Source organism: Dermacentor silvarum, chromosome 1 (genome assembly GCF_013339745.2).
Source record: "Dermacentor silvarum isolate Dsil-2018 chromosome 1, BIME_Dsil_1.4, whole genome shotgun sequence".
Taxonomy (NCBI): domain Eukaryota; kingdom Metazoa; phylum Arthropoda; class Arachnida; order Ixodida; family Ixodidae; genus Dermacentor; species Dermacentor silvarum.
In genome coordinates, this window is record NC_051154.1 from 69,142,359 (window position 1) to 69,154,732 (window position 12,374).

At 49.4% G+C, this 12,374-nt stretch overlaps 1 protein-coding gene across 4 annotated transcripts in view; it reads right to left on the reverse strand.

Moving 5' to 3' along the window:
• Window positions 1-12,374, reverse strand: part of LOC119465271 (puratrophin-1) — a 464,152-nt gene that overhangs the window by 75,543 nt on the left and 376,235 nt on the right. The gene's annotated exons all lie outside the window — the stretch shown is intronic.

Genomic DNA, 12,374 nt, shown 5'->3' on the forward strand with positions numbered 1-12,374 from the left:
CAAAACCTCACAATTCAATCAGCTCGACGAGACAGAATATTTCCTTATATACACTTAATAACAAAAAAAAAAAGAAAAAAAAAGAAAATGGAGTCACTCGCTGAGTACCGCACTTAAGCACCATCCTGTTGTGGCTCGCTCGCGCCCCGATGCGTGACAACGTCAAGGGTAACAACCACAGCGTCGACATCGTTACTTCTGTAGTCAGTTATACCTTTATGCACTGGGGCCCGCTCTATATCAGCTTTTGAGTGCCTCTACGCCTAGCTGAGGTGAGTCGTCGGACACCGAAAGTAAACCATGGAACCAAAATGAGATAGTTCCCTTGCGCGCCTTATACGAGCGAGCGCCGACCAACAAGTATTTTCACACATGGCCGGTCATTACAAACAGGCCAATCTGTCAACGACAAAACTGCATGCTCGGCTGAGTCAAAAGCTCGGCGCCGATGCCCGCTGCCGCCCTCGCGTGTATATTCTCGCGAACCCCTCGTCCCCTCTCTGATACGCGCTCAAAGGCGCCACTGCATGTAGCGGCTCCCATGAAGTCGGCAATCAGCGCCGCCAGCGTGCGCAGGTTCTCGCGCGCCCGGCCAATTCCTGGTCATGACCTCAGAGGGTGACCTCCACCGCGAAATGGTCACGTGACGTCTCCCTTCCCGCGGTCCATCCTCTAATAACGTTCCCCCCGCATGGGGGAAGGATAACGAAGACTTTGGAACGGCGGTTGCAGGACATTCCTCGATGTGAGTCACATCCGGAATGTCAGATTTCTACCGATGGCGCTTCGCTTCTCGAAATAGCAGCTCAGCTCCCCCACTCCGCTCCACTTGCCACGCCAGGCACACACCCAGAAAAGCCCTCTCGCATCGTCACTCCAATAATTCCAAGCCCATGTACGTACAAGCGGCGGCGCCTGTGAACTAGGAAAGAGGGAAAAGAGGAGGGGGAGGAGGGGTAAAACAAAACGAGTCCGTGGCGCGAGTGCAGCTACGGGCGCGGGATTGCTATGTATACGGGGTGGCGGCGCTTAACATATCTTCCTTCTTCGTCGGGCGATCAAGACGAATCGATTTAAACCGTATCAGGACAAGATCGGAGGGAATTCGCTTTCCTCTACAAGGAGAAATGACCTCGAAAACCACACCGCTTACAACGCTGCATTGACTGAGATGCTTTTGTGCTCGCTTAGTAATGCGCCCTGGGGGTCCCTTTTGTGCCTGCTCGCTGTGGGGGCGGCACTGAGTTCGTAAAGCCGAGCCTCGTGAAACAAGATCGCGCGATAGGAAGCCCGCGCGCGCTGCAACGCAAGCCTGGCACGCAAAGGTTTGCAGGGCGAACACACTGCATGCGCGGTGCATATTTTTGAACCGCCTTCACTCCTTTTACATGCACCTCTGGGCAGCTGCACTACTTTCGCGGGCGTCAGAGTCCGCAATTAACCGGAACGAAGTTGTGGAGAACCAAAACCAAGGGCGCTGATAACCAAAGGACTTGCGTTGGTTTTTCAGCTGCTTTACAGGTCAGATTAGAACGACTTGCTTCGCACTTGCATGGAAACTCAAGGTAGAAGTGCCGCAAGTACGCTGCAGGATACAAGGGACGATAAAAATGCAAGTGACAGTTTTCTTAGAAACCGCTGTGGAATGGAACAAGTCATTCAGCTAAGCAGGAAGGAACTTAAATGCAATATGCCGAGAATAAGGGCTGAGGCAAGCTTGACGGGGAGATGCGGCGCTGAATTAACTAAGGCGAAATATGGGTTAGGAAAATAATGCGGAACAAGGTCGGGTGGAATGAAGGGAATTATGAGGGGGATATAGGACGCCAGCCAGTAATACCAATAACTGAAAACCGCGTTGCACGCGAAGGCCACGCATTGTCCTTTTCACGCTTAAAGAACAGCCACAAAGCTAGGGGCTATACACGTATACACACGCCGTTACACTATTTCATCGAGCGACTGATGACTCCTACACCAGGTCCATTTACTATTGTGTTTGAAAGTTTCGAACTATGTATATCGCACTATTTGCCCGCGTGGCATTCTGCATTTTGTAAAAAAAAAAAAAAAAAAAAAATGTCGACGGGCATTCAAAGCAAAGCCTTGAGTGCCACCCACAACAGTGGGAACTGGCCGGACGACAACGAAGGCACGACGACGGCACGGTGCCTCACACGTGGCGATGATAGCGTGATGATAAAATACTATGATGATACGCGTCAGAGGAGCCACGGAAATTGACTGAAATACCAAGCCTGAACTGTTTATTGCCGCCCGATCTTGATGACGTCACCGCGAAACCATCAACCGAACAATCGGTTGAAGCCCCTTCAGCAGAAGCCTTTGCCGCTATACCGCAACAGAAGCCCAACGCCACACAGCCGAAGCGTGTATGCAATACGATTACTTAGACATCGGTAACTTGTTGAGAACTTGAGTCAACAACCACGGGGAACGCATTTCCGACTTATATTTTGGGAATGGCGTCGCGTCGGCGCGCCCATTTCACGACACACTATTTAACCCCGCCGACGGACGAAACACGCGTTCGCCTGCGCGGTTAAACGTGGTTACCGTTTCAGTAGGTAACCACATGACACACATTTCTGCCGGAATAGCAACACAGTCATCGTGCAAACAAAAACGGAGGCCTCGACGCTGGGTGACGCCACTCCGAAAATACGTCGGAAATACGTTGTCTGTATATAGGCGTTAGCTTAGTGTTACATCGCAGTCATTCTGGAAGCTGAATCCTATGCTCTCTCTGCAGGAGCAACTAATGCAAGAACAGGACGAATCTAGAAAATGTTAAAGGAAAGAAAGACACTGCAGGCAAAAACTCAATACAAAAACATTCAGTCTACGCGGTCCTCGTCAAACGGCCGTCCTATACACACATGTAATGGAACGCGGGTTTACAGTTTATCCCTTCTAACCATGTTCGGGCCTGGGGTCTGAAATTTCTTGGCGACAAGAACGTTACCAGCCCGGCACAACGTCGCGTCATCATTCTAAGCGCGAGCGGCGTCACTATACAAAAGAAGGATCACGTTATCAGCGTTTGCGGCATGATCAATCAGTTAACTATACGTACTTCCTAATCACGAGAAAGTGGGCGTTTTTACTGCGACAGCACTTATAATCTCGAAACTGGGTCTGCCATGTCTGTCGGTCGGTCCTTTCCCTTAAGGCTCATTCACACTAGGCCGACACGACACCGATTTTGCTTTGCCGACTGTCGGCAACAGCGTTTTCAGTACTTTTGGAGCAACCGTGGCGGTTCTTCTACTTAAGATATGAAGTTGTCGTATAAACCATAAAAACCCTAATTCTTATAGATTCCAACTATATATAATATAAAGAAATTGATTGGTGTGATTTAGAAATAATTGTTCAAGAACAAGCATGAGATACATGGTTTTTGCGAGCTGTGTCTCAGTTGTGACCATATTTAGAAGAAACTACCGCACTACTGCATTTCGGCTTGCTCTGTAGCTTTAGGACATATTTATCTAGTTCCTTGACGTAGCAAATTAATTTTGAATTTTTACTTTTTGGATAACTTGCTTTTGAAAATTGCCAAATATTGCAATCTTCTGTTGTAAACAGCCCGGCAACTACATACTCAAGGAAGCTACATTTTGGATAAAGTAGAGTTCAAAGAATTTACATTTAGGACGCAAAATTTCATTCATGAAATTTGCGCTAAATGTACGGCGCTAAATACACGGCGACATCACAGAGTTATGATGCTTGGTAGTTTGCGCGGGGTTTGAGGCCCTACGATATCGCTGAGTGGTGGCGCCTGTGCATGTATTTCGGAGGCTACAACAAGCAATACTGCATATAGCGGACGAGGACGGCGCTGTGCGCATCTCGAATATGTTTTTTTTTTTTTTTTTTCTAGAGAAGGTGGTGGTGTCAGCTGTTGGAGCCTGCTCCTGTTGCAGTAAATGACGGCGGAGCCAAAAAAGCAGCTGATTATTTTCCCCCTCGTCACAAAAAAGACTATATTTCAAGGTAGCAAACGTAGCTGACAATTTTTCTTTTCAGCGAAGTCAATAACAAGTAATGTATCTATTGGACACTATATACAGTACATTGCAATCCAAACATTTATGTACATGTACAAAATTGAAATAAAGCTTAAATAATCGGAGCTCTGGTGAATTGTAAATATGAGAAACGGGGCTAAAAGGCCAAAAGTTCTGGCGAATTATCGTCATATTCAGGGTCAGTGGTGCTATTTACGTATAGAAGGTTGCGCGCAGCAACGCGAGAATGACGTGAAAAATGAGCTTTCTGAAGGACAGTGCCACTCAGCGAAGACGCCATGATCGTAAACAGTGCACCATCGGCTACTAATGACTAGGCGGTTACCCTAAATATAGCCGCCGGGCGGAAAGCCAGCAGAGAGAGGCAAACCTGCAACGTCTCGGCAATCCAAGGTAGCGACAGTCACAAATACGCACTCGGAACAAGGTGCAGTATAAGAACTTGAAAGCACTATAAGCCGTCAGTCATGGGTGACCGATCGAGGAACCAGCGTATAAATAGGGACGGCCAGCACATATACGTCATCTATGTGGTATCTCAAGGCAACCGGACTGCGCGAGCACTAGTGACTTCGTCGTCAATACTCATGAGCGTGCTTGCTCACTCGCCCATTCAGTGGCTGTGTGCTTATACTTTCGCCTCCTCCTTTTTGACCAATCCCATTTCTCCCAGCGTCAGGAGAAGCACAGAACAATTTTTTTTAAAGTCCGCTATTACATTGTGGAAGGTTAAATTTCTTTATTCTCATTTCTCGTTTCTTTTTACTGCTAGAAATACATTCCCTAAGAATGTGCAGTCATGACTTGGTTCAGTGAAAACTTTTTACTTCGCTACATTCTGCGAATGAATTCGTGGATGCCATTAGTATTGCCTTGTTTTGTCGTTATCGTATAGGGGATTCATGTGACGTCAAGCTGCACCGTCACTTAGGCTTTATCCTCAGGGGCCTTTTTTTGAACTTTAACAATTTCCGTCTGCTAAGTGATATGCCTCGTATGCTCACGAAACGCACGCGGGGGAGAGAAAAACATGCTGGAATATGGTAAGATGAAGACTAAAAAAAAAAAAAAAACATTATGGAGTTTTACGTGCCAAAACCACGAACTGATTATGAGGCACGCCGTAAAGGGGGACTCCGGAATAATTTGGACCACGTGTGGTTCTTTAACGTGCACCTAAATCTATAGGTACACGGGTGTTTTCGCATTTCGCCCCCATCGAAATGCGGCCGCCGTTGCCGGCATTCGATCCCGCGACCTCGTGCTCAGCAGCCCAACACCATAGCTACTTAGCAACCACGGCGGGTGAAGATGAAGACTGTATAGCCTGATCACGTAAAAATACTGCAAATGAAGCATAGGCGACGCAGCCTTGGAAAATCGGCACGGAAGTGCGCTGTACTATACCGCAAACGGCCTTTATTCGCGAGTTCTTTATATCACGAAACAAGTACCAGATATTCCTGATCACAGTAAACCACACTTGCGATTCGCACACACGTTCGACCGGCACTGCCAACCATAAAGTCGACATCACCGGTTCGCGAAAAGTAATGACGCCCGAAAAGCGTTGGCGGCGTTAACTTATGACGGCGCCTGAGAGTGCACTCACTTTGTCACCATCAGAAAAGTAAGGAAGGTATCACAATAAACGCAGGGGCGGGGCGGCAACGGGGGCATGAAGAATCGTTCGCGAAAAGAGTATTGTTCGGTCGCCGCGCAGCCAATGCCAATTACGTGAGCCCCGCTCATTTATTACGCATGTGGAACGGCGCGCGCCAAAGAAGGGAGCCGCCATGAGACGTGCTCGACCTCGAGCAGCCAGACAGGGACCAAGAGTGCATACACAGTGTGGCCCCGTGTACAAAGGAACAATAACGACGCGTTGCCTTGTTCTTGATTCTTTCCAGGGCCCTTCGGCGTTGTGTGCGGTAACCTCGATCGTCCGCCCACTCCATGTCCGCGTTTTATTTCGCCCGGAGGCCGGTTATCAATGATCTCACTTTTTCTTCGGTCGAGAGGGGGTGTAATTGCGTTTTGGGTAATTAATCAGCGCGCAGGTTTGTCCATTGCCTCCTTTTGAGCTGGTCGACGACGGAACGTTACGCAACCTGCCGCCCCTTCGGCTCGGCTGGCGCTCTACGAGACCAAACACTGTTGTTTATAAACGGACTGGCATTTCCCACGAAGAGAAAGTGACTCCGTGAGTGCTTAGCAAGTGAAGAAGGGCCAAGTTATTCAATCGTCCTTGCAGACGAAGAAAAAAAAAAAACGTATACGCCTTTGCTGCTGTAGTAGTAGTAGACTAGGTCTGTTGTTGCTTACGGCATTGCTTGTTGCTTACGGTGAACATATAAACACGCTCCCCCTAGCTATAACATAACCACAGTAACCACCAAACTCTCTTACCAGTACGAATAGCCTGAATGTACAACAATCTTTTAAAACAAATCCAAACGAGCGTGTAATAAACAGAAGAATCTTCTTTTAATACATAAGCGACTGTGTAATCGAGACAATGTTTGCAACCATGGTCGCGAACATTTTCTCTTTGGACGGTTCAACTTGTATGCGGAGGATTCTAGCTCACTTGTTTATCCCGAGCCGCTTGTACGGGAGTCGGTTGTCGTGGCTATATTGCACGAATGTGAACAATCACACGGGTCTTTACGACACGACACGTACATACTTGGTCACTGCTGCAGAACCCTGGCGTGGTGCAGAACGCCTTACGCCGTGGCGCCGTCGCATATGTTGTCGCGAGTGCAGTGCGGCTAAGGCAATGATAGAAGCCGAGGACGTTAGTATACACGCACGGCAACAGGAAGCTTTCGGAATGAGCCAATGGCATTCTTTTTAGTGAAATACGGATTGTGACAATGGTGGAGGAGAAAGAACGAGCTTCATTTCAAAAGGTAGATCCACTAGGCAGGAGACAAAGTGTAGACCATTTAGTGCATCAGGTTCTGTGCCGACTGCTGCCAGTATTTATATTGAGATACTTCCGAGACTCGTCTATGCACGTGTAAATAACTAGGACAACGTGTGAAAAAAAAAAAAAACAATGTGTATATAGACCTCATTTATGTTGTGTGCGTTAGTATAACTAGACTGCAAACAATACCCGATGAATGCGATCAGGAGACTCCGCGGACTCCTACAACAAACATTCCGGGACCACTTCAAGGAGTTGCATTTCTTCTTATTTCTTTCTTAAGAAAGAGAGTACTATTACATTGCGGATTAAGACTGACGGAACAAGCAAAACTTCCGAGGGTCCTGTTCTTGGGAATGTTAACGAAAGACTCGCGCTCGGCTCTTCTAGAGCGTCACTATAGGACGTCCGCATACACTCAGCCAGTTGCAGAAATTTCTTATCAAGAGAAGTTTCATCGAGAGGGTGGTGGAATGTTAATAAACTCCCGCTTCTATAGCAGTTTTACAAAGCGACCAGGAACTGTTATGAACACAAAATCCCCGTCAGCCACAATTTCCCAACTTTTTTGCGACAAGGTCAGACTTTTATTTTGCTACGGATATATGAGCCGAAATTAATGAAGTTTGAAAGAACCAAACAAAATAATTTTAACGATGCATTCTCACGCCATGTGCACTGTAAGATTAGGAAAATGGCAACTTTTTACCTTTTACAACGAGCAACCGCGCTGTGCCTGTACCGCAATCCACGGTAGTTGTGTGGGAAGGTGTTGCCACGGGGAGATTAAAAAAAAAATTGTTTTTGCCAGTCAGCAGAGTTTAGCCTTCTAACGTAAAATTTCGAAACACCGCTCTAGCGAAATACTCTCGCAAAGAAGTACGAACACGAACTACAAGCCTACGTTCCTTCATAACACCTGTCTGATCATCTGGATACTCGAATGCCAATGGCAGACGCTTGCATCGAAGGCAGAGCAGTTCAAACTGCTTTTCCAAGGCCACTTCCGCACACAGAAACGAAGCACTAAAAAAAGGACGCGAGCCCAAATCAAAGAAAAAAGAAAAATGCTTTAATGCCGCAACGAACAAGCCAAAAGGGCGAAGCACGACTAATAAGTCCGGCACGGAGAGCGGCCCCACACGTCCCGCGACAGGCACTCAATTAATATACCGACGGGTGCAGCGCGCTATGCAGGAAACGACGGGCAGCAGAGACTGCTGCGCTCTTTTGGTCTCTCCGGGAAGCAAGCACGCGTGCTCTTCCTGTTGACTTTGCGCTAAGAGTACAACTTTTAAGTAAAGCCGCAGATAAATAGAGGAGGGGGGGATGCGTCCGGCGCGCCCACGATGATGATCGAAGGAGGAAGGACGGCGTGACCTTCCTTCCTGGAGCTTCAGCCGCACAGTGGACGCTGGCCGCAGTGGGCGGTCACAGCACCGCGTGACGGGCATTCGCAACGAGGCGTAGGCGAACGAGCACGGCGGCGCCTGGCGAACGGTGGCGCGGTCACCCTTGCCGCAAACACGGGGGTCGCCACCGGCCGCGTCCATTCATCAGGCACCCGAGGTGACCGACGAGCACCATCGGTTTTCCATGCCCACGGGGGGAGCGCCGCCAAGACACTCAGGGCAAGGACGGCACATTCGTGGCGGCGTGAATGGACTGTGCGAGTCGCGCACGGGGCCAATAAGCGCGGCCCGCACCAAAGAGCCACGCTGCCAATGGCGCGAAACGAATCGAGACCGCGACTGGCTTCGACAGGAAGCGATTTCTGCCGCGCACCTCCTTAACGACTCGCGACCCACTGATCCATTTATATTGACGCAGTCTGAACAAGAAAAACGGAAAATTCTTCTTCCTGTTAGCCTTGGTGCGTATTGGGAAGCAAGTGCGCCACTAGGTTGCCTGCTTGCAGATACCAGGCGGCTGCGCGTCCAACAAAATCCTGTTCATTCTTTAAAATTTTCAGAGCTGCAACGGACGAAGTGAACTGTGCGTCTGGAGATTTACTTACGGATTCTTTCTTGGAAATGCGAAACGTGGCAACGGGCAAGTAAACCGAAATCCGTAAGATGGCTCGTGTTTTTCACCTTTCTCCTTCGTTGAGGCTTATTTGGTGAGGAAGCTATAATGCGGGGATCGCTCTCCACAGCCAATTGATGTGGGGGAGCGATCATATCAGAAGGAGACGACCTCTTTCTGATATATCTGTTTATGTTGTTCAGTAAAGAAACTGGAAGGCGACCAGCCTTTGTGGCTAGCCTGGGGAAGAGCACGATCGACATCGATGATTACAGGGACACCAACCAGGAGCAAAGTTCTAACAGTAAATTGCCCTTTTGCAATAGCAAGCCGACTACTTTTACCGTAAGAGCGGGCTTAGCATGCCAGAAAAGACGTATAAAAAGGAATGGCAACGCCGACCTGAAGTTCGCGCATCAGCTTGCCTTGACGTGGATGTTGACGTCGTCTGCTGGGGTCTAATTGACAGTTTACAAATAAGGAAAGACTGGATTGGAATTTAACATAGCCAATTATTCAACCTGGCAAGTCTCGCGAACTTATCCCGCGCCAAAACGGCCCAAATACAAGAAGGTACTTGAAGATTCGTAAGGTCATACTGACGTACCCGCGCTGAGGTCTCTGTACGACATATATATATATATATATATATATATATATATATATATATATATATATATATATATATATATATATATATATATATATATTTAATTAGGAAAGGAAGGTTGGTCTTCCTTTTCGTCAGCAATAAACTATTCCTGTCCAATGAAATAACATGAAGATCTGAATGATTGGTTTACCAATCAAACTTGATTCAGTGTTTCTCTTTATTTCTTATTTAATGGAAGGAAAGGAATTAAATTTTTAGTAGCCTCGGAACGCAGGAAACACGCCCTATTCAAATACCAGACGGATGTCAGCGTATTCAAGATGTAGCGTACATATAGCTGGGACAGCTGAAATGCAAACGCACGAAGAGATGCAACCACGTTCGCGAGTAGTTAATTGTGCCGACCGAATGACCAACATCGTGAATAGACCGCATAATGGAGCGGTTCATTTTCTTCGATTACCACCCGTCGCGTTGACTTCTGACTGCATTCCTTGTGCGTCATTAATGAAGGGCCAAAGAGATGGGTTTGGGATGGAAGCGGCATAATATAGTTGTATTGTCCCGGCGAAGAAACGGTGCTGTTTAAACCAATTCGAGCGCTGAAAACAGCGACAGAGAGAGAAGATTTAATGACAAATAAATGCGGAGAGGTTGGCTAAGGGAGCGTGCCCTGCTACTCCACACTTCTGAAGAGCTTCTAAAGTGTAACCTAATTGATGAATGCGTCGTCAAAGGCACCCATTAAACTTGAGAGCCCTTCTATTCCCTCCCGCCCCGTGCAACCTTTGAACCTTGCGCAGTCGCCCCAAAACGGCGGAAGAGGGATGACCGGCGCGTCTAGTGAGAGGGCGCAGATTGTTGCCGGTGTGCGCTGCGCATTCGGCAATTTCCCCGCAAGTCGTAATGAATGAAACTGCTTTCGGGGCCGATCTCCGAACGTGAGCGTGCTCTCTCGTGAACGTCGGCCCGCTCGCATACTAAGCGCGCTGTGCCGCGCTCCCCCGCGCACCTCGTCAGCGGCGGGAGGGGACGGCGGAGGTGGAGGGCTGTCTGTGCGGGCGAGAGCCGCGTTGCGTGGGAGAGCAAGGTCGCATCCTGCTCGCAGTTTTTTGTTTTGCCGCGCGCAAGTTGGCTCCTTCCCTTCTCTCACCACACGCTCGCCCGGAACGGGGACTTTCACCCGGAATCATGCAAATCGGACGCCGCCGCAGCATGAACCGGACGTGCCCGCGTAGAGCAGCGCTGTGGTTCACGCACACAGACGCACAGCGCCTGCTGTAGAGGCCCAGCCGCGAATTGAGACGCCACTTATGCATCTCCCTTTCGCCGGTCTCGGTGTTAGCGATAAGAGCGGTTCTGTTACGCGAGGAAAGCCGCGTGACGCGCGGCTTATCGCTGCTTTCTTGCCTGTGTCACACTACGCGATCCCCGGGAGGGTCATCCCACACGGGAGAAGAAGAAGAAAACAAGCAGAGCCGACCGATCGCCGCTTGGTCCTTCCTTTATCCACCAATTCGACAGTCGTGGTTATAGAGTCTCTGATAAAACGCGCAAACATCAACGCAACCGCAGAGTTTTGCACAAGGATAAAAGAAAAAAAAAGTGCATAGTTTGAAAATATTTACGACGATGTATATATGCCACGCGTGTGTCAATAAAGAAAAGCGACCAGAAGATCCGCGAAATCATTTGTTCGCGGGGCAACACCAACAACCATCATGAAAACTGTTTAAAGCGCGCCACGAAAAGACAGAAGAACGATCTGCCGTTCTTTTTTTTTTTTTTTTTGCGCTTTAAAAACTTGTCATGGTGAATGTCAAACAACACACCCATCCTGCTGCATTACTACAATAACCTAGGCGCTGCAAAGGGGTCTTCGCTTAGTCACAGGTCATCAACAGGAGGGCGTCTACAAATTCCGCGTTCATCAAGCGCTTGCAAAGCTGCCCCAGGCACGCCACGTTGGGTCACCGCTGATCTGACCGCACTTAACGACCAGACTGCTTGCGGTATAGCGACGCGCCTGGGCGGGCCGTCTAACTGGCCCAGTTTCCGCGAACCCTTTCGTCGATCGTCCACTCATTTTGGCCGCTGGTTCGCACGACACTCGCCGCCGGCGGCGGCGGCTACGCGACCGAGGAATTTGATCGGCCGCTGGCTGCCCACGCGTCGCTGCATGCATGCCCACGCCAGCTGGACCCAAGGGCGTGCGCCATCGGCCCCATGTGGGCCTCCGACGGCAGTGCGCCATCACTGGCACGCCGCCGGCCCCGATATCGGAAGGGGGGACCCCCTCCTCATTCCGGCGGACCTTGTCAATGGGAAGGTTTCCCGTTCCGGACGCGCGTGCTTCGGCTCTGATAGTAAAGAGGAGGAGGGGAGCGCACGCGGCGCCTTAATTGATAGTGGTTTATTTAACCCGGACGCACCCCGCGCGGGAACCCCAAGGACGGCTTGTCGCGCCTTTGGCGCCTGCAGTCACCGCCGCCGCGAAAACCAATTATTTCCTTCCGTCCGTGCCACGTGCGCAGAGTGCGCGGCGGGCCCACCTCCTTGCCCAGAGCTTTTTTTTTCCCCTCGTTTCTTTAATTTTTTTTCTCCTCCTTAATCGCCAGCGCGTAATATACGGCCGACCGCAGGAGCGCGTACACGGGCTTTACGGCCGCGGATAAGCGCCCACTCGTCGGCATGATGGATTGGCAGCGTGACCCGAGCCATTTGGCCGCCGGAAGAATTAGGT